The sequence below is a fragment of the Erpetoichthys calabaricus genome, chromosome 6 (genome assembly GCF_900747795.2).
Source record: "Erpetoichthys calabaricus chromosome 6, fErpCal1.3, whole genome shotgun sequence".
NCBI classification, from domain to species: domain Eukaryota; kingdom Metazoa; phylum Chordata; class Cladistia; order Polypteriformes; family Polypteridae; genus Erpetoichthys; species Erpetoichthys calabaricus.
In genome coordinates this window covers 35,277,537-35,299,634 of record NC_041399.2, presented here as the reverse complement: position 1 = coordinate 35,299,634, position 22,098 = coordinate 35,277,537, and the positions used below count along the sequence as shown (strand labels likewise).

The following is a 22,098-nucleotide window of genomic DNA, read 5'->3' as shown; positions in this document are numbered from 1 at the left end:
AGATTTGGCAGTTTAGTCATTCCTTTATTTCTGAGTATTTGTTTTATTCAAACCAAACCGCTGTCCAGCTAGTGAGCTTCTGTTTGGACTCTTTTGTGGCCATTACTTGAAAACAATTGATGGAAGTACTCAGTCCTGATTTTAATGCCACGTGGACTGTTTTTAATTTATTATTTTCATTTGCCTGCATTTTAGATTTTCAATAAGGCCATTATTAATTGATCCATCCAAACATTTCTAGAACTCTCTTCCTCGGTTGGGCCATGGAGAGCCAAAACACATGCTGGCAGTTATCAGCACCAAGACAAAGAGCAATCCCGCATGTGAGGTGAGATAATTGGAGAGCGCACTCATGAACACATCACCATACTTGGTCATTTTTAATGTACGTGTCTTTGCAATGTCAGAGGAATGGGAACATAGGGAGAACATGCAAACTCTACAGGCACAGTGACTTCAGTTTTATAAATCTTATTGTGCTTTGGCTGCTATACAGAAACCAGCCTGGGAGTGGGTCTCAGTTCATTGTAGGGCATACCTATGCATAGGCACACTCACTCATTCATATTGAAAATACGTGAGTGTGTGTGAGGGCTTCAGTCCTGCTTGGGATACATACATTATAATATCCATACTATATTATGTACTTTAGAGTTTGCAAACATCTAAACCTGCACATCTTTAGAATATGAAAGGAAACCGGGGTACAAATAAAAAAAAAAAACCTCAGCAAGACATAAGGAGAATGTGCAGACTCCACCACTTTAGTGACTGAGCATACTATGAAGATAAAACACAATTCACCACAATGGTGAATCTTAGGATAGTGATGCCCTGTTTCTATGTGTCATTCTTTGGAAATTAATTTCATTACTTTTTTACCTTTTTTAAAAGTAAGCACTTTTTCCTTTTGTTAGCTGCATAACTGATTTGTTCTAAGCTTTGTGTGTGTTAGTCATCATAGCCATTGAGCGTCAGAAGCATTGGTGCTCCGTTACAGTTTTTCTGAACTGGTTGTCTGGTGTTTAGGCCAGTATTGTACCTAATTTGACTACATGAAGTGTCCTGCATTTTGAGTTTTGGTTTGTCTAAGCAAATCTGGTTTTGTACTTAATGATAACAATGTAAGGTGCTCTGGCAAACATGGCATGGAGGAGGAAGTAAATTGATTAGGCATGAAATATTAGACTGTGAAGACAGATGGCAGCTTGAAACTGGCATGGGATAATTAGGGACATGGCTGTCTCCTTGGATTCCTGAGCCAGTTGATTAGCAGCTCCTTACCCCAGTGATCCCTCCTCTCCAATCACTTTCCAGATGTGTAGACCAAACTAATGACCTAGCAAGTTCTGAGATCCTACAACTGAAAGGGTGCCCAAACCTTTGCAAATGCCTCATTTATTCTTTTTACATTTTTTCAGTCCCTTAAATAAATTGTAACTGTACATTAACGATTTCATAAAAAAGACATGGTTATTTTTTAGTATTTATTGTTTTCACTTGAAATTTCAACAAAATTTGTAATTTGGCCACGTGTGCCCAAACCTTTGCATGGAATGGTATGTTACTCCTGCTGTGTATTATTGTTCGTAGGCTACCTTGGGGTTAGGGGCATCTTAATGTATGGGCACAATGGGCATTGGCTGGGGGTCTCAGGAACATAGGGGCCCACGATATTTCTGATATCTGTGTATGTTTCTGTTTTGCTATCAAACAGGGGGGCTGGCGCACTACTTTGCCTTGGGGGGAGATAAGATGATGTTAAGAAGGCCCTGCTTGGGGTTACCTAACCTTTTAAGTGTGAACTGAGATGTGAGTGCAGGGACACCTTGAGGCAGTATGAGGAGATCTAGGAGTATGGTTCATGGAGTTCCTGGGGGTAAGCCTAACTCCTGATGTACTCACTGGCTGTGGTTTAGAAGATCCTTTTGGCCACTCATTGAGGGAACTTGGAGTTGGGAGGTGAGATAGGGAAGGGGCTCAACTGACTAGAGGTTGAATGGCCGGAGCAGTGTGACAAATTGTTATGGATAGCCTGAGTTGAAGCCCTGGCCCCAGTTTATTCTTTATGTATTTGATGGTTTTGTTGTTTTTCCAATATTATTTGCCTTTTTATGTTGTTGATTATGTTGATGGTTCTGATTTCTCTTTTTAAGTTATGTGAAATCATGTTTTTCTTTGATTATGCTTTAATTATATAATTGCACTTTTTTGTTCCCTTCTGTGCCTTGTGTTTTGTGTGTGGAACCCTAAGGGGTGGGGCCACCCTGACATCATCATGGCTGAAGGACCGCCCTGTGCTAATATAATGTGAGGTTGAGGAGCAGATTCTTTAGTTATTCATTGTCATTTACAGAGTGCATATCATAATAAGTACTGATTTTCTGAATTTTTGTACTGTTTACTTCAAATTTTGGCTTTTCGATTCATGGATTGCTATTTGGGACACATTTTCTATGGGTTGCCTTTTTTAGGCACATCCTTTTTGCATTATTTTGTGATTTTATGCTATTATGGTCCTAATTTTTATTACAAATAAATATATTTATTTATAATGATTTTGTATCAGCCTTGTCCTTATAAGCCAAGGTTTTTTGAAGGGTATTTTTGATATTTTTGTGTGCTGTATTTTGGCTCATTTCAAGATATATTTTGATCTTTTGAAGCCAAATCCCCTTTTTTGGGCATGTGTGCTAAAACCTGCCTGTGAAGTTGAGTGGTCAGGCTGCTGGGGGTGAAGCCAGGAACCATAAACCTGGCCTTGTTTAGGGGTCTTTTAGGAAGCCTTACATCCTTTTCCCTATTTGGAATGTACTCATTTCATGGCAGAAATATACGTGAGGTAACGGGAGAAGTTTTTTAAAGGTTTCATCTTATTTTTGTTTTCTTTTCATTGTTTTTTGTCCCTATACTTTGAATTTTGTCTAGCGTACATCCCTTCTTTCTTTTATTTTCAATCTAAACACTTTTAATATTACTTTGATCTCCTGAGTCTTTTTATTTTTTTATTTGAGTCCAGGTTTGCCTAAGAACTCTTCTTATCGCCCACAATACATACACATATTTATGTAGACTTGGCTATGGTTTAAATCTTTTTAAATTAATCTTTTAAAATATATTATATTATTAAATTATATTATTATATAAATATTCATTAATTCATGAGTAGACTTTTCAGTGGACTAGCACCATATACAAGAATAATTCCTGCCTTATGCCTGACACTGCCTATAATGGACTTTGGCCTGTCACCTTATACTAAATTAAGTAGGTCTAATAAAAGCACACATTTCTAAATTCTCTTTGTCCAATTTCCACATATAGCATCTAGAACCAGCACTCCTTTGTAAGCTCGCACACACACCAGACTTGTCTAATTCATTCCAGTTTATTTTTTATAAAATTCACAGGGACTCTATACATATTTACAAATTGAAAATAGTTAAACTAAACCATAAAATGGCATAAAAAATTGACAGAGAAAATACACAAATTTTGCTGGATACAAATGCAGAAGGCAATGTAAATACAGAAATTAGTGTTTCAAAGCATCAAAAATTCTAGTCTCAGATATCAAGTGTCCGAGAATTAGCCAGTCAAAGGATGATGTATTGCAGTGCAGGTGCCAAAGGCCATGTAGGTCTGACAACGATTCAGTCACAGGTGACAACACATCCTCCATTCAAAGATCAGGTAGGATACAGTAACTGACAGGGACTCCAAGTAGAGGTCTTCCCGACATTGATTTTTGATTCTGCTCGTGACTGCTCCATCTCTTTCCCAGCTGCTCCCATTAAAATTACATCCTATTTCTGTTTGCTTTCTCCTGCTCCTGCAAAAGTTTTGTTTCGCTCCCAACTACATTCCCCTTTCCCCTCTAAATGGTGCATGGTGCATCCTAAATGGATTCTTAAAATGCCAGAATCTACAAGGGGGGGAAATAAAGCAGTACTCCAACCAATAATTACTACTTTGAATCTGTGTTTAAACGCCGCTATGCATATTCACCACAATAACTGTAGTAAAAATTTGAAAAGTCTGTTCTGAAAAAAAAGACAAATTGAAAACATAGAAAACATACCCTTACAGTGAGAAGAACTACCAGGAATATGTGATTAATTGATTCTCCAGATCCCTTTTTTGGTCACAAACATGTGCCAGAAACATGGAAGACGTTTTCTTACAATGAAATGACGTATTTGTAAGCTTTTAGGCTTTTTTTCTGGTAGTTCCTCATGCCCCATAGGTTCCATTATAAAATGCTAGGCCTGGCTCTGTATTTTTTTTTAATTTATAGAAAATGCTTAACTTTTGAGCACAATTTTGCTTGGCAAATGTATATACAGTATATTGTAAAGAAATAACTTTGACTTAAATAAAAATGCCGAACTTGTCCTATTCTGAAATGTAAGGGAAGGCTAAACCAATTGCTACCTTATATGTCAAAAGAATGATTTTAAAATCGGCTCTAAACATAACTGGAGGCAGGTGTATTGATGAAAATACTGGAATTATATGGTGATGCTTTTTAGTTCTAGTTATGATCTGTGCATCCAAATTTAGAATTAACAGTAGAGCAGTTTGCACACCCTGACCATAAACATTACAATAATCCATTCTACTTGATACACATGAAGAACTAGCTTATCATATATTTAGAAAGTTATTAATTTTGAAATATTTTAGAGATGGAGATAGCAGATTTTAACTGAAGGTTAAATCCATGTCATACATAATACCCAAATTTAGGTGGATTCACCCAGACTAAACCCCAAGCCCTTTGAATTGAGAATCCTCATTATTGCCATATCGTTTACAGAATTTCTACCTGATAAAAGAACATCTGCTATATGCAGCTTAAATGCGTATCGTATAATTTGTTTCACCTCACTAAAGCATTTAATTAATGAGGTAATTGAAGAAATATTCTGTTCAATTGAAAATTACATTTGAGTGTAATAAAAATAAGTGAAAAATATAGTAACTTTTTTGTACACAGGAGACAGACAAATATTGCCATGTACTATGAAAACCAAAAAATATATTGATTCACTGTCTGAATCTTGTTTTTCCAGTCTAGTACTATAGGAGTTTGGTCCAGCTCCAAATAATAATAATAATAAATAATAATAATAATAACGCATTTTATGTATATAGCACCTTTCCCATGCTCAAAGGGCTAACTAGAATGGGACACTTCCTCCCACACACTGAGCCTGACACATCTTTGGACAGTCACAGGAAAGCAAGCAGTGTGGGGTGGCAATGCTACTGTTATGAAGTTGTGTATGCATGCAAATTAATTACTAATTATTTTTATTGTACTGCGAACTCCATCTGTTTTTTGCTAAGGGCATTGCGATGTTGTGCCAGGTCCAGTTTGCTAGGTAGTGAGAACCAGAGGTCACGTTTCATGACGTTATTGAAGCAACTATACCTAAACTGGCTTTTTAGTGCATTCACTGTTCGAGTTTGACCTTTACTACTTGTGCTATTTAAAATGTTTCAGGTTTCGAATTCTTTGGCTACAATATATAACATTTTCTTGACTTTGATTTTGGTGCACGTTTTGGGTTTAAACATTTCTTAAAACTCTTTCCTGGTTATGACAGTGCTCATTTATTTACTTATCTTCTGACCTGTTTTCAAATTTTTCTCTGTGGCCTGCTGTTTTCCTTTTCTTGACAGATCAGCTACAGCTACCTCTCTGTAAAGCAAAATGTCATTATTATTTTTGTATGTCTAATTCTGAAATAATGATGAAAATATTAGTTTTCAGCATACAGAATTATTGAACCTGATATTAGTAGTTTGGTATTGGGCGACAGTTCATGGCACATTTGTCATTGTGCATTATCTATTTTATTAACTCCTTCTATGCTTTTTGAAGTATACCCTTCAAATTCACTAGTTAATTTGATTAAGTGATATTATTATAAACTTTCACATTGCAAATTGATGACTAAATTGTTTTTTTCCTCTGTTTACATTCAAAGCTGCTCTTATAACTTTCACTTGTATTCACCAAACTAGAAGTCTTACTGCTTCTCCACCAGCAAACTAAGTCATGGTTACCTACAGCTTATAGTCTTTATTTAACTCAGTGTGTTCCCTGAAACAGTCAGCACATCTGTGTACTTGTAATCAGCAATCTTGAAAACATTTGTTATATTTTGATTATTTAGCATATAAACTATACAGCTGTCACTACCTGGAAGGGGAGGATGAGACATTTTGAGCTGCACTCGCCTTATTCTCAGCACTGCTGGCATGATCCCAGGTTTACCCTCTTATTAAATTAGAAGCTGTTTAGCAGGAGAAGAAGAAAGCGTTCCACCACACTCTTTAAAGGTGCCGCAAAAGAAACCAACCTGGCCTTAGAAAGCAGCATGTGGTCTCCCTAATCCCCTGCAAATACTTTTTTTATTATGGCCAGCAAATAGGAAATCTGTACAGAAATGAACATAAAGGATAGCTGCAGGTTTGCTAGCAGATGTACACGCAGAGTCAGTTGGCATCCTTCTGACCTGATTCACTTTTTCATTCCTTTTTAAATCAGCCTTTTGTTTATTTTGTATGTTCTCCATGAACCTTGTGGCACAAAATCTTTTCTTTGCTGCTTGGGCAGTGTGTGCTCCTTATATATGATAAAAGATTAAATTCTTGTGTTTAGAGGGTTTAAAAAGGACAGTGCCTCCTAATCTTTATTCCCATACTGACTGGGATTTGTTCTCATTGCCATCTAAAAGGAGGCACCTTTTGCTGTGATATACCTATCGTTATTTCATCTGCATTACTTTTAGACTTCTCATTTTTTGTCTTACATGTAGGGGCCATTGAAGCTAGGTGAAGAACTTCTAATGGCAGCTTCAATATACAGAATCTCTAAGTCTCAGGTGGTTATACCTAATCAGTTTTTTAATTTATGTATTGCTTTCTAAAACAAAAAGCAATCTTTCACTTCATGTTATGAAAGTTCAGTATGAAGAATAAAAATACACTTTACAATAAAGTCCAGAGTCATAGTGAGAATAACATAGGACGACAAAGAGAACTATCATAGACTACTCATCTACTAACGGAAGTTTCAAAATGTTGTCAAACATAAAATATCTCCAATAGCAGTTCAGAATTAACTAACAGTGATTTTAAGTGCAGATTTCAGTTTTTCCCAACAGTTTTTGAAGAGCCTATTCATATCAAATTAATATTTAAACATATTGTCTTTGTATCCAAATTCCCATGTTTTAGCTGTTCTTCATGTTTTGATCTACTTTATAGCAAACAATGGAGGCGCAGTGCATGTTGTGTCCAAACCAATTAGTCATTTTCATTCAGTAAACATGCAGGCCTGGTGATCGATGATCACCCTTTGTTTGACGATCAAGATAACTATTTAAAAATGTGCAACAGTAAAGGCTTCCATTGACTGCTTTCCATGGAATAGCTTACAGTTTATATCTCATAATCTGTTTTCATAATGAAAGTAAACCCTAACCTGTAGTCATTTTAGTTGTATGCATATACAGTGTTATCACTCATGTAATTTCAATAGTTGTAAACTGCGGAGGACTTTGACCAGGAGAAAAAATAAGCTGTTTTTACCCCATACATACATATACAGTAATATGAAAATGTTTGGAAACCCCTCTTAATTCTTTGGATTTTTGTTTATCATTGGCTGAGCTTTCAAAGTAGCAACTTCCTTTTAATATCTGACATGCCTTATGGAAACAGTCGTATTTCAGCAGTGACATTAAGTTTATTGGATTAACAGACAATATGCAATATGCATCATAACAAAATTAGACAGGTGCATAAATTTGGGCACCCCAACAGAGATATGACATCAATACTTAGTTGAGCCTCCTTTTGCTAATCTAACAGCCTCTAGACACCTCCTATAGCCTTTGATGAGTGCCTGGATTCTGGATGGAGGTATTTTTGACCATTGTTCCATACAAAATCTCTCCAGTTCAGTTAAATTTGATGGCTGCCGAGCATGGACAGCCTGCTTCAAATCATCCCATAGATTTTCAATGATCATCAAGTCAGAGGACTGTGACGGCCATTCCAGAACATTGTACTTCTCCCTCTGCATGAATGCCTTTGTAGATTTCGAACTGTGTTTTAGGTCATTGTCTTATTGGAATATCCAACCCCTGCATAACTTCAACTTTGTGACTGATGCTTGAACATTATCCTGAAGAATTTGTTGATATTGGGTTGAATTCATCTGACCCTCAACTTTAACAAGGGCCCCTGTCCCTGAACTAGCCACACAGCCCCACAGCATGATTGAACCTCCACCAAATTTGACAGAAGGTAGCAGGTGTTTTTCTTAGAATGCGGTGTTCTTCTTCCGCCATGCAAAGTGCTTTTTGTTATGACCAAAGAACTCAATTTTTGTCTCATCAGTCCAAAGCACTTTGTTCCAAAACGAATCTGGCTTGTCTAAATGAGAATTTGCATACAACAAGCGACTCTGTTTGTGGCGTGAGTGCAGAAAGGGCTTCTTTCTCATCACCCTGCCATACAGCGGTTCTTTGTGCAAATTGCACTGAATAGAATGATGTACAGATACACCATCTGCAGCAAGATGTTCTTGCAGGTCTTTGGAGGTGATCTGTGGGTTGTCTGTAACCATTCTCACAATCCTGCGCATATGCCGCTCCTGTATTTTTCTTGGCCTGCCAGACCTGCTGGGTTTAACAGCAACTGTGCCTGTGGCCTTCCATTTCCTGATTACATTCCTTACAGTTGAAACTGACAGTTTAAACCTCTGAGATAGCTTTTTGTAGCCTTCCACTAAACCATGAGACTGAACAATCTTTGTTTTCAGATATTTTGAGAGTTGCTTTGAGGATCCCATGCTGTCTGTCTCTCTTCAGAGGAGAGTCAAAGGGATGCACAACTTGCAATTGACCACCTTAAATACCTTTATATCTCATGATTGGACACACCTGTCTATGAAGTTCAAGGCTTAATGAGCTAATCCAACCAATTTGGTGTTACAAGTAATCAGTATTGAGCAGTGACATGCATTCAGATCAGCAAAATTACAAGGGGACCCAAATTTGTGCACAGCCAGTTTTTCACATTTGATTTAATAAAAATCTTTGTTCAGAAAACACCCCAGTACTCAGATGTTCCTAGGAAATGAAAGACATACCACTGTTATCTTTTTTTGTTGAAAGTAGAGTCAATTATTATGCAGGCTGAGAGGGGTTCCCATACTTTTTCATATGACTGTATTTAAAACTAATTCAATGCCATTCAGCTTGGCATTGAATTGTTGTATAGTCTTTAGAGGCCTCTTTCAAAGCAGACTGATTGTGTGTATTTTTTCAGAACTCATAAAGAAGTATAATTTTTAGTTGCATATAATGCATGAAGCACCTATTGCGATACCCATGTCTGTCTGTCTGTCCATCCACATGAAACATCTCAACATCCAGTGACAGAGAGAAGCTTCTTTTCCTTCTGTCTATGATAAGATGGAAATTACATTTTTTAAGATAAGTGTCACCTTTGGTTTTTTATGTTATACAATAAATCAGTTATTTTCCAAGTTCTTAATCATTTTGATAGTTGCACAAATTATTGTGTTTTAACTAATATTACTAGGTAGATGGAGGACTTATTTCAGTTGCTTTTCTTGTTTCGTGGAGTAATTGTGATTGTGATTTTATGCTAGTATTGTTCATTTTCTTTTTATAGTTATATCTCATTTGGTAAATTTTACTTTATTATTCATAGAGTATGTCTTGACATTTAGTGGATAACTGAGTGGTGCGGTGTTATTATTAAGGTTTTATTTACTGCACTAAATACTTGTTGGGTTGTTGTTATTGGGGTTTTTATGTTTCTGAGATCACTTTTGTTAACTACTATTAGCCACAGACCTTCCACCGTTTTTAACAGCACATTAATTGATGCCACTGCCCATCACTTGAATTGGAATCTAATGTGTATGAAAGCTATTGAGCCGCCATAAGCCTATTTGCACTCCGTTTTTAACTACATAACATTGTAATGTGCTGCGAAAAAGCATGTATCTATTAAACAAAAATGTGATAACTAACTTTTTGCTGAAATACCCAAACAGATATAAAATACTCCTCATCTCAGTTAATGAACACACCTGAATAATACCATGTGTTTATTTTTTAACTTATTCAGGAAATGAATTACACTGAATGGAGAATGTTAATACTTTGTTCTCATTTTTGAAAATTTTTCACAAAATTACTTTATTAATACAATTGGATTAAGCAGCTTTTATCATAAAGCTTTGTGATAAAAATAGAAATAAAGTATTGCAAATATCTTAATGCAGGATACTCAAGGTTATGAAAGGTATTTTTTCTTTCTAAATCACAAATTCCCAGGTTTAACCATATCAAGTTCATTTCAATTGACATATCTGTCTATTACTTTGGATTTCCTAATCACGTAAACTATCTGAGTAACAATTGTGAGTTACTTCTTGGGCAAGAGTCAAAAGATTGGGGTAGCTCCAGGTAAATTTCATTTAATTCAGGAACAAAAAGTAAACAAGTAAAACAAACAAACTGTGGTCCAAGTGCACTTCTTGGCTATTTTATGCAAGCTGTGCCAGTGTCCATTGTTGATCCCAGAATGAGGTGCCACTTCCAGAACTACACCGGTAGTGAGGTCTGACATCTTCAGGGCTTTTCTACGTGAGGCTGCAGATGGAAAAGAAGAGGCAGTCAGTGGCATGATGGCCTCGCATGAGAGCCTTTGAGATGTCCCCTCAAAATATAATGAAATGGAAAATGAATATAAGTGGATATGTAGCCATCAATTTTTAAACTTGATTCATTTAGGATTGTGAAGGAGGCTTAGCTTGTCCTGGAAGCATAGTGCACAAAGCAGAAAACAAGCCTGTGTGCAGTGTCAATTGATCACTCTCACCAGATCACTCTCATTCACACCCCAAGATTAAAGACATACACCACCCAAAAAAATATATATATTTACATGTTAGTTACCCCATGTAGATTGCAATGATGGCATGTCTTCATATAGAACAGAGATAACAACAAAGAATAGGCATTTATGGTGACCATCATTGGACAATAGCAAACAATGTCAAAAACATCCATGAAACAGTCTTCTGTTACTTGGTGTACATAGTCCACATGTCAAGGTGTCTAGTTGTATGCTCAAACCTTCACAAACATATTTTTTTTATTAAAATATTCTTCAATACACCATTTCTGAAAACATGCCTGTCTGAACACAAACCAGCATTTGAATGGATAAACACATAGATAGATGGATAGATAGATAAAGCTTTGTCTTGAGGGTGAAATTTGGCTTTTTTTTTACTGAATCTCCATAAATAAATAATAGTATATTATAACAAAAAACAAACCCCTCTCAAATATATACCAGAATGACTAAAAAGGAAGAAAAGTAAAAAAGAAAGAAAACTTCTGACTTAGTGGTCCCAGTCACAGTAAGACATTATGCAGCTGTATTTCCTTTGGTATAAAGGAGCCCCAGTAGTGTTTCTTGTCACACTTCTGCTGAACAATTTGCCATCTGAAAGTCCTCAGTGTTAGTGCGTCAGAGAGAAGATGTGCAGCATTGTTCATAATGACAGTCAGTTTTGTCTTTATTCTCTCCTCCACTGCTACCTCCAGGAGGTCGAGAGTGTGTCCCTTATCCGAGCCTAACTTTTTAATTAGTTTGTTGGTTCTCTTGAAGTGATGTTAATTGCCTTGCACACCACAACACAGAAAATGGCACTGGCCACTTTTCACTTTAAAGCAAAACTTTATTTTTTTGAGTTCACAGTGCCTTAGTTGAAGTTACCATAATAGGCACATTTTGTTTTCACCACACAGCATTCACCGTGAAGACTGTACTTTTGTGCTACTGTTAAAAGAAATTAAGGACAATTTAAGCATTTTTAGGATTGCATTGTATTTACAGAAATGGAAAACACATTGTGAGTTCAGTTATTTTTTTTATTATTTTCATAAAACATTAGAGCTAATCTGTATGTGATTGTTCTGCAGATTGAGCAGTAAATCATTACCAACCATTCATTTCTCCTACAATGCTGACCAGAATGTGATAACCCAAAAAATTCTCACAGCATGAGTTTTCTCAAGCAAGAATCCTGACTATATAATTCAATTGCTATCATTTACTTCTAGAAATATTATTTTTTAAATTAATAAGCATAATGGCACATTAATTCTAGAGTTACCTGCATTACAGACTGCGGGTGACTTGTGACATTTCTATGAGCTGAACTCTACATACATACATACATACATACATATTGTGTATGCTTTCTCAAATTGATTGTTGTAGGATGTTGTAGGGTGTTGGAAATCAATGTCAACAACATCATTCACAAGACAGTGAACCACCATTGTTAGGGCAACGGTTCATGATAAGATCCATTTTTGCACTCACTTTCACTCATGCCCACACAGAGTGTCATTTTTAATTTACCATTTTTTACCATTTTTCTACACACTCTTGTTGGTAGATTTGGTTAAAAAAATAAGACCAAGGAAAACTCAGACACCATACAGACAATAACTAGTCGTAAACTTTCAACTCATGACACTGGGTTCTTAAGCTAGCAGTACTAACTGCTCCAATTCTTCTTAAATTATATTAAGCAGGTTTCAGAATTGGGCGGCACGGTGGCGCAGTGGGTAGCGCTGCTGCCTCGCAGTTGGGAGACCTGGGGACCCGGGTTCATTTCCCGGGTCCTCCCTGCGTGGAGTTTGCATGTTGTCTGCGTGAGTTTCCTCCGGGTGCTCCGGTTTCCTCCCACAGTCCAAAGACATGCAGGTTAGGTGGATTGGTGATTCTAACTTGGCCCTAGTGTGTGCTTGGTGTGTGTGTGTGTCCTGCGGTGGGTTGGCACCCTGCCCGGGATTGGTTCCTGCCTTGTGCCCTGTGTTGGCTGGGATTGGCTCCAGCAGACCCCCGTGACCCTGTGTTCGGATTCAGCAGGTTGGAAAATGGATGGATGGATGGTTTCAGAATTTATGCTACATTTTGTTAATACAATAAAATTTCCAATAATTGACAAGGTAGTTCAGTGTAATAAAGGTAACTTTAGTATTTATTTATAAGCATCCATCCACTTGTCCTAGTCTGCTTTTCCAGATCAGGGATGCTGGAGCCTATCCCAGCAAGCATTGGTCACAACACAGGAACAATCCCCAGATAAGGTGCCAGTCCTTCACAGGAGGAACACACAGACATGCAAATTAGTGGCCAATTTATAGTAGCGTTGCCAGTCCACCTAACGTGTTTATCTTTGGATTGTGGGATGAATCTGAACACCTGGAGGAAATCCATGTGGATATGGGGAGAGCATGCAAATTCCACAATGGGTGTACTCAGGGCTTGAACCACGCTACCACTTCACCACCATGTATGACATGAAAACTCTATTTTTATACTTCTTTTTTTGTATAGGGAAGTTAAATAACTTGTACTGTACAGTGTTTTCCATGATTTTATAATTGACAATCAACTTATGTTTAGTTTCTTGCTTGGGGTCACTCTAAGATTCAGTGGCGGAGTTAAACTGTTATCCCTTTGCTATATATTAGGCCAGACTGCATATTTCCCACTCTTTGCTGTTAGTTGTTTCTAACTGCTGCACAGATTATGAAATGCAAAGCTCCTCATTCTATTTATTAGCAGTTAATACAAATTGAATAACCTCTATAGAGCAGTATACTGTAACAATACTGATACACTTAATATACGGAAGGTAAAGCAAAAGTCCAGTGTGAAGCGATATTTAAAGAACAGCCCATGGTCATCATTGAAATACAGACTAGGCCCTTTTTACACTTTAGTATTTTTTTTTTCTAGGAGACGTTGCCAACAGGTAAACAGTCTTCCAGAAACAAGAGCTTCTGTAGTGTCCCTCAGTGTTCAAGTTATAAACAGAAACATCCTTACCCGAGTTTTCACAGCTTTCCCCCGATGAAACACCAAGAGAAATATAGCTACAGTCCGTCAAGAGAGACAAATGATCAAAAGTCTACTTGCCACCTTACATGCCACCAAGCCTTTTTTCTAAAATAAAACTATGGGAATCAACTTTTGAAAGGGAAAATACTTGTCTTAGAGTTACTGAAATGTGTGATGGAAAACAGCATAGGACTTTCCTCCTTAATGAAACATGTCTACGTAACAGCACCTGCTCCTGGTTTGTGTTCACAATTCCGACTAACAGTATCAACCGTAAATTTTAAAACACCTCTAACTCTGTTTGAACATTTCATGGCAGAAATGTAATAACCCCTAAAAGCGTACATTGAATATGTTTGACACTTAATTACATACTTGAAAAATCTTTCAAAACCATACAAATAAATAGTTGCTCAGAAAATGTATAGATTAAAAACAATTCATTTCTAAGATTACAGCTGATTTACTTTGTTTACTTTATATTATAACATACTGACAATAAAATATGAGTGAGCTAACATTAAATATTGAATTGTGGTTGGATGAAACTGTTAGTATACTGGCAAACAATACAATACAATACAAAACAGTTTATTTTTGTATAGCCCAAAATCACACAGGAAGTGCCGCAATGGGCTTTAACAGGCCCTGCCTCTTGACAGCCCCCCAGCCTTGACTCTCTAAGAAGACAAGGAAAAACTCCCAAAAAAACCTAGTAGGGAAAAATGGAAGAAACCTTGGGAAAGGCAGTTCAAAGAGAGACCCCTTTCCAGGTAGATTGGGCGTGCAGTGGGTGTCAAAAGAAGGGGGTCAATACAATACAGTACAGTACACAGAACAATTTCTCAATATAGTAAGAAATAAAAAAAAAAAATATATATAAATTTTAGAAGTACAGAGCAGAATTTAACAGTAGATGATATATCCCATAATAAGATTTGTATTTGTATAGAGTCCTGGAGACCTCATCCTTCAAGCTGCCTCCCCCATTTGGCCATTCCACAGCTGAAACAGTGCTGGGCCAGCCAATCCGATGAAAGGACCCCTCTCTCCCACGATTCCTGCGATCCTCCATCTGGGATGACTTTTCCTTAGGCAGGCAAAACAACTTGGCAGGTGGGCCATGGCACCAAGTGCCACATTTGAGTACCGAGAAGAAAAACAGAATAAGTGAGGGTTAGTATACAATTATAACTGTCATGTTACTTATGTTTAAGTGCTAATGACTAACAACAGAGATGCAGTCTGTACAGTTAATCAGCAGCTCTAGTCAGGATATGCTAAACTGAAGTAGTGAGTCTTCAGCCGGGATTTAAAAGCTGAGACCGAAGGGGCATCTCTTATAGTAGCAGGCAGACCATTCCACAGTTTAGGGGCCCTGTAACTAAAAGCTCGACCCCCCACTGTTATTTTATTAATCCTTGGAATCATAAGCAGACCGGCATCTTGAGATCTTAATGTGCGCTCTGGTTTGTAAGTCATGATAAGTTCAGACAAGTAAGCCGGACCTCGGCCATTTAATGCTTTATATGTTAAAAGGAGGATTTTGAAATCTGCCCTAAACTTAACCGGGAGCCAGTGTAAGGATTTAAGAACTGGAGTTATGTGTTCGTATTTTCTTGTTCTTGTAATAATTCTCGCAGCCGCATTTTGGATTAACTGGAGGCTGTATAAAGAACAGTTTGAACATCCAGTGAACACCGCATTGCAGTAGTCAATCCTACTAGAGATAAATGCATGAATTAGTTTCTCAGAATCCTGTTTATTTAAAAAGCGCCTTAATTTCCTAACATTTTTAAGATGGAAGAAACATGTTTTGGACAACTTTGTAATATGCGCTTTAAATGACATGCTAGAGTCAAAGATAACTCCTAGATTGCGGGCTGATTCAGTAAAATTGACTGGGATTCCCATTGAGTTAAATGATGACAAAATATTATTGTGATCAGCATCATTCCCTCCAACAATTAACATCTCTGTTTTATCTGTATTTAAAGACAAGTAGTTCTTATTCATCCACTCCTTTAATTCACTAACACAACTAATTAAAGACCACATTGGAGAAACTTCATTTGATTTAAATGAAAGGTATAACTGGGTGTCATCTGCATACGAGTGAAAATTAACATTATGTTTCCTAATGATAGATCCCAGTGGAAGCATGTACAGTGAAAACAGTAAAGGTCCCAATACTGAGCCCTGCGGGACACCATATTGAACTTCTGTGTATAATGATGGAGTATTGTCAGCACATTTCTGTACATATTGGAATCGATTTGATAAGTAAGAACTAAACCAAGCGAGCACGGTGCCTGTAAGCCCAACATCATTTTCTAGCCTGTGCAGTAAAATAGAATGGTTGATGGTGTCAAATGCTGCACTTAAGTCCAACAACATAATTACAGATGAGTTTCCTTCATCAGAGGATATCAGAATGTCATTTACAACCCGTGTTAGTGCCGTTTCTGTACTATGACCAGTGCGAAAACCAGACTGGAATTTCTCAAATAAATTGTAATGCATAAGGTGTGTCTGAAGCTGACTGGCGACTACTTTTTCTAGTATTTTAGAGAGAAACGGTAAATTTGAAATAGGCCTATAATTATTAAGTATGTGTGGGTCAAGGTCTGACTTTTTAAGTAATGGTTTAATGACTGACACTTTTAGTGCATCTGGTACTGTGCCATGCAATAATGAACTATTGATAATGTTTAGGATAGGCGCTGCAAGAACATCCATTGCACTTTTTACTAGTTTTGTTGGCACTGGATCTAGGGAACAAGTAGTGGGCTTCATTTTAGAAATTAAACTTAAGACTTCCTGCTCAGTTACAGGATTAAAATTACTAAAGTGCTGAGTGCAATGTGAGACAGGGTCTGCTAAGCTAGTATTTGGTTTGTACTGTGATGCAGAGATCTGGGATCTTATATTTTTAATTTTCTCATTGAAGAAGTTAATAAAGTCTGTACTGCTAATGTCTGTTGGTATTTTGCACTGTTGATCTGAATTTCCATTTGTTAATTTAGCCACTGTTCTAAACAGTGCCCGAGGATTTTTATTATTGCTATCTATTAATGTAGAATAATATTCTGACCAAGCTTTAAAGAGGGCTTTTTTATATTTATTAACACTCTCTGTTCATGCAATTTGAAAGACCTGTAGCTTTGTTGTTCTCCTTCTGCGTTCCAGTATTTCTTCATAACAAAAGTTATGAAGAAATTCCTGAATGAAAATTTTACAACCTTTGTCCAATTTTGATTAATTTTGTGTAGGTCAGTGCAGTTAGCTTTGAGGTGCTGTTTTATAGCTAGAGGGGTCACATTTATAAAGAAGGAGTGCCATACCAACGAGAAAATTAAGGAGTACTAGTAGTAGTAGTAGTAGTACTAGTAGTAGTAGTAGTAGTAGTAGTAGTAGTAGTAGTAGTAGTAAAATACAATACAATACAATACAATTTATTTTTGTATAGCCCAAAATCACACAAGAAGTGCCGCAATGGGCTTTAACAGGCCCTGTCTTTTGACAGTCCCCCAACCTTGACTCTCTAAGAAGACAAGGACAAACTCCTAAAAAAATCCTTGTAGGGAAAAAATGGAAGAAACCTTGGGAAAGGCAGATCAAAGAGAGACCCCTTTGCAGGTAGGTTTGGCGTGCAGTGGGTGTCAAAAAGAAGGGGGTCAACACAATACAATACACAGAACAGAAATGAATCCTCAATACAGTATAAAAATAAAAATTTTAGTACGGAGCAGAATTTAACAGTAGATGATATCACATAAGAAGATTTGGACATATTTAGAGTCCTGGAGACCTCAACCATCAAGCTGCCTCCCCCATTTGGCCATTCCACAGCTGAAACATAGTAGTCACAGTAGTAGTAGTCACAGTCGCAGTAGTAGTAGTAGTAGTAGTAGTAGTAGTCGCAGTAGTAGTAGTAGTCACAGTAGTAGTAGTCACAGTCGCAGTAGTAGTAGTAGTAGTAGTAGTCACAGTAGTAGTAGTCGCAGTCGCAGTAGTAGTAGTCGCAGTAGTAGTAGTAGTAGTAGTCGCAGTAGTAGTAGTAGTCACAGTAGTAGTCACAGTAGTAGTAGTATTGTTTTATGTATAGTGTACAGTGAAATTCTTAAGGCTGTGTCATATTACACAACTTTTCCAGCAATTTTCAATTATAGCCTTCATTTACATAATCTTATCAAGTTGGAGGCAGTCAGCAGTGTGCTCCTGTGAAGCCGATCATGTAATGTGACATACCCAGCGATTCACTTCAACTAGTCTGCGACTTGCTCTGATGTAATTAAACAGGTTTGATTTTTGTCTTTAGTCGTAAGGGCAGACTTGTGTGGATGACAGCTGACAACCAATGAATGCTCCTCCGGAAATGCAGTGCATAGACTAATGACAAGGAATGAAGAAACACAGGTGTTTTGGACCTCAAAAACAGAAGAGAAGCTTATCTGGCTGATGTTTTGTGTTTTACATACCACAAAAGAATGGTAAAAAGAAACAAGGGCCAAGATTACAGCTGACTTTGCCAAAGCAGTTAACCCAGTGTATAGCACCGACTCTGTCAGAGGGTATACTATGGCCTGTCACATAAAAGGAGAGCACTAAAAAGTAAATGTGACGTGCCAAGCGATTTTCAGTCATGTAAATTATCATGGTTACGGAGAGAAGGTCAGCAACTGCAGTCGGCAAATCTAACATACCCTACGACTAGATGTTGTGTTGTAATATTGACTCTACTTGCATATCCAACTAATGTGCAGTACGTCACCATTCTCCAGCATAATGATAAGTGAGATTATATTAAAATACATTATTCATATATATTGCCTATGTTATCAGTCTTTTGCAGTACTTTCAGATATTATTATGGGTTCTGAATGTCCATGTTGTTCAAAAAACTAGGTTGTCTTTGTGGTGCTTATGCTCTATGAATACAAAAAAGAATAAAATAGAAATATACAATACTTGGATGGAGTAAAGTAAACAATAATGAGTTTAATTTGTCATTTTAAAGGGCACCATCCGGACAAGTGTGCTGGCTGCTCTAAAACTAAAGGGGAAAAAATAACATCATTCTAAGGAATGGTGCAGACAAATACTAAAAATATGCCAGTCCTGAAAACTTGAATACATGTTGTAGGCCTGGAAGCTCAAGTGACCTCATTTGGGTTCATGCAGAACACTTTGAAATGGTGTTTACCAGTAAAGTGCTACATAAAATAAAAATGTATTGATGTTACTGTCAGCACCTCCATCTTTCTTTACAACAAAAGAAAAATAATAATCCAGTTCTGCATTCTTGAAAGAAGTCACCCATTGATTAACAAATCTGATGTTGCTGGTTTGGGGACTGTCACACAGTATGGTGTATTGATCTGCTGTTACATGTGACTAGTGATGCACGAAGCTAGAATCAGGCGCCATGAAGATGTTTACTGCCTGCACATTGCATTGGAGTTTGCTGCAGATGCAGAGCAGCTGATCCAACTTTATCAAATAAAAATGCAAACACTCACTTATGTCCTATTTTACTTTTCTTATTTAGTGTGCGCTCTTACCCACAAGCAGCAACAACAACAACAACAATGTATTTCTTATATGGTCCATAATCACACAAGGTTTGCCTGCGTGATCTTTAACAGGCCTTGTTTTTCAACAGCCCCCCAAGGCCTTGACTCCCTAAGAAGGCAAAAAAACCTGTAATGTGTTTATCTACACAATGTGTCTCTTTTTTATGATTGATATTGCTAATTTTATTCATTTAATTGTTTAAAAATAACATAGATGTTTCAGCATTTTAAGGAAGCGGAAATTGTAATTTAAAGTTTTGACTTTTTTCAAAAAATGTGTCTTCTCTTGCCATCAACTCTGTTTAGATTTTATTTTGCAGAAGAACAAAAGTAAATAAATAAATAAATAAATAAAAACAGTAGGTAAATTAAGGCATGCTTCTGTACAGAATTGTTCAGGATGGAAGGGCGCACTTGAGAAATGGTGATTTTCAACTTCCACTGCATATCCTTGGTGGGCTGTCTATAGAACAGAAACTTTTTTTTATTTTAATCCTCTCTGTTAGTTAAATTATCATTCTGATGGAAGAGGAATCCTCTCCCAAACTGCTTGTGTCTTGCAATTCCAGCAGACTTTCTTTTCTATTTTATTACATTTTTTGTTCCCACTGTGCCTCTAAGACGTGTTGGCCTTCCATAATGCTGCCACCACCATGTTTTAGAATATGAATAGTAGGTAAGCAGTGTGGTGTAGTGGTTAGCACTTTGGACCACAAACCCTGAGGTTGTGGGTTCAAATTCTATTACTGACTCTGTGTGACCATGAGCCTTCACCTGTCTGTAAGCCAATTGGAAAAACAAAAAGAAACGTAATCAGTTATATTTTAATTGCTGTGCAGTAAGTTGCCTTAGATAAAGACGTCAGCCAAGTATTAAGTAGTAATTTTTAGAATGGTGTATAATGTTTAAGAGCTTAGGGCTGAGGCCAGAAATGTTGATATTTGCTATCATTAGTTATTGGTACCTTCTTATGTTTTGATTCAGAGTAGCTCAGATGCTGTGTCGTATTCTATAAAGACAGAATAGTATTGCTTTTCAACAACTGTAATGGATGAGCAGCCTGTCCAGGGTTGTTTTCTGCTTTACACCTGATGCTGCCAAGATAGGTTTCATCCTCCCATAACTCTGGATTGGATAAAGTGGGATTGAGAGTGTAATGATATTCATCACTGCGGTGGGCTGGCGCCCTGCCTGGGGTTTGTTTCTTGCCTTGCGCCCTGTGTTGGCTGGGATTGGCTCCAGCAGACCCCCGTGACCCTGTAGATAGGATATAGCAGGTTGGATAATGGATGGATGATATTCATCAATGGCATTGATTTTGCCACTCTACCATGAGGTCAGGTTTGTTAAAAACTGGGTTTCTCCAGTTATGAACGCAACTGCAGTCTGGATGGTCATGTTAGGAGGTTACCCAGATCTGCATCCAATGCACAGGCTCCTTTTTCAAGTTTTCTTCATAACAAGCTTTGTAAGAGCCAATTTTAGAAAGTTAAAGTTTTGAGTTAAACTCATATTAATGTTTGCTTTATTTGAATAGAACATAATTTCTTCTATAGTCATAGACAATGGTATAGTCTTTTTTCCCCCTATAAGTTAGTAAGAGATAGAATCTTCTTGCTATAATTGAGAAACAGTGTGATATTAAGTTTAGTTGTGTTTAGAACAGGTCCCAGTAAAGAGGGATTTGATAAATCCATTTTAAGTTTAGAAATGGGATAAGCATACAGTTTTCTGACCGTTTTGAAATGGTTCAGAAATTATAAGTGACTAGTAATGATTTAAGATGTAACAAGATTAAGCTTAGAACTAAATTTTTCTTATTATAATTTTTTTATTTTTTTGCTATTTTAATTTTTCTTCCTTTATTTTTGTGTGAACTGTTTTACTTTTAAAATTTAACTAAACTTTTAAAAACGAAGATATTTTGTCTGTGGAATCATTTCTGCGCGTCAGGCCTTTGCTGAATCCCATTTTTTGAGTTTGAGCTGCAGAACTTTAGAAACTTTGGGAAAACGCAGCTACAAGCTTTATTGAACTTTAATTCATGTTCATTTTTCCAAAAGTCCTAATTTCTTCTACTCCTATTAAACTTTAATTAGTTTTTCTTTTGTAAGGAACTGTATTGCTTAAATGTGGGACTTACCAGAGATAAATGTATCTAATCTAAACTCTGGGCAGGCACCTTAAATGGGTTCAGTAATAATTAAGAAGCACCAAGCCCAGACTGTATAATGTGGTAGCGAGAAACATGTCTGGTGTGCTCTGTGGACTTCTGGTCACAACCACAATAAAGTAATATCGGCTCTAGACATTGTGTGGAAAGAACAGCCAACTGCAGATGTGGCTAGTGGGTTTGTCCTACTCTTACAGGCTATGCAATTTAAACATCTTTAGGCTTTAGCGCAGAAGGCTACACAGGGACCAAAATCTGATATTTTAGTGACAGTTCTGATTTGTAAGAAAATGTAGTTTCACTTAGAATAAAATGCTATATTTTGCTTTGTTGTTGTATTGATAGGAACTTAATCCTGACAGA

At 37.0% G+C, this 22,098-nt stretch overlaps 1 protein-coding gene across 11 annotated transcripts in view; it reads left to right on the top strand.

The window, feature by feature from the left end:
• Positions 1 to 22,098, top strand: part of LOC114653270 (nucleolar protein 4-like) — a 540,745-nt gene that overhangs the window by 80,600 nt on the left and 438,047 nt on the right. The gene's annotated exons all lie outside the window — the stretch shown is intronic.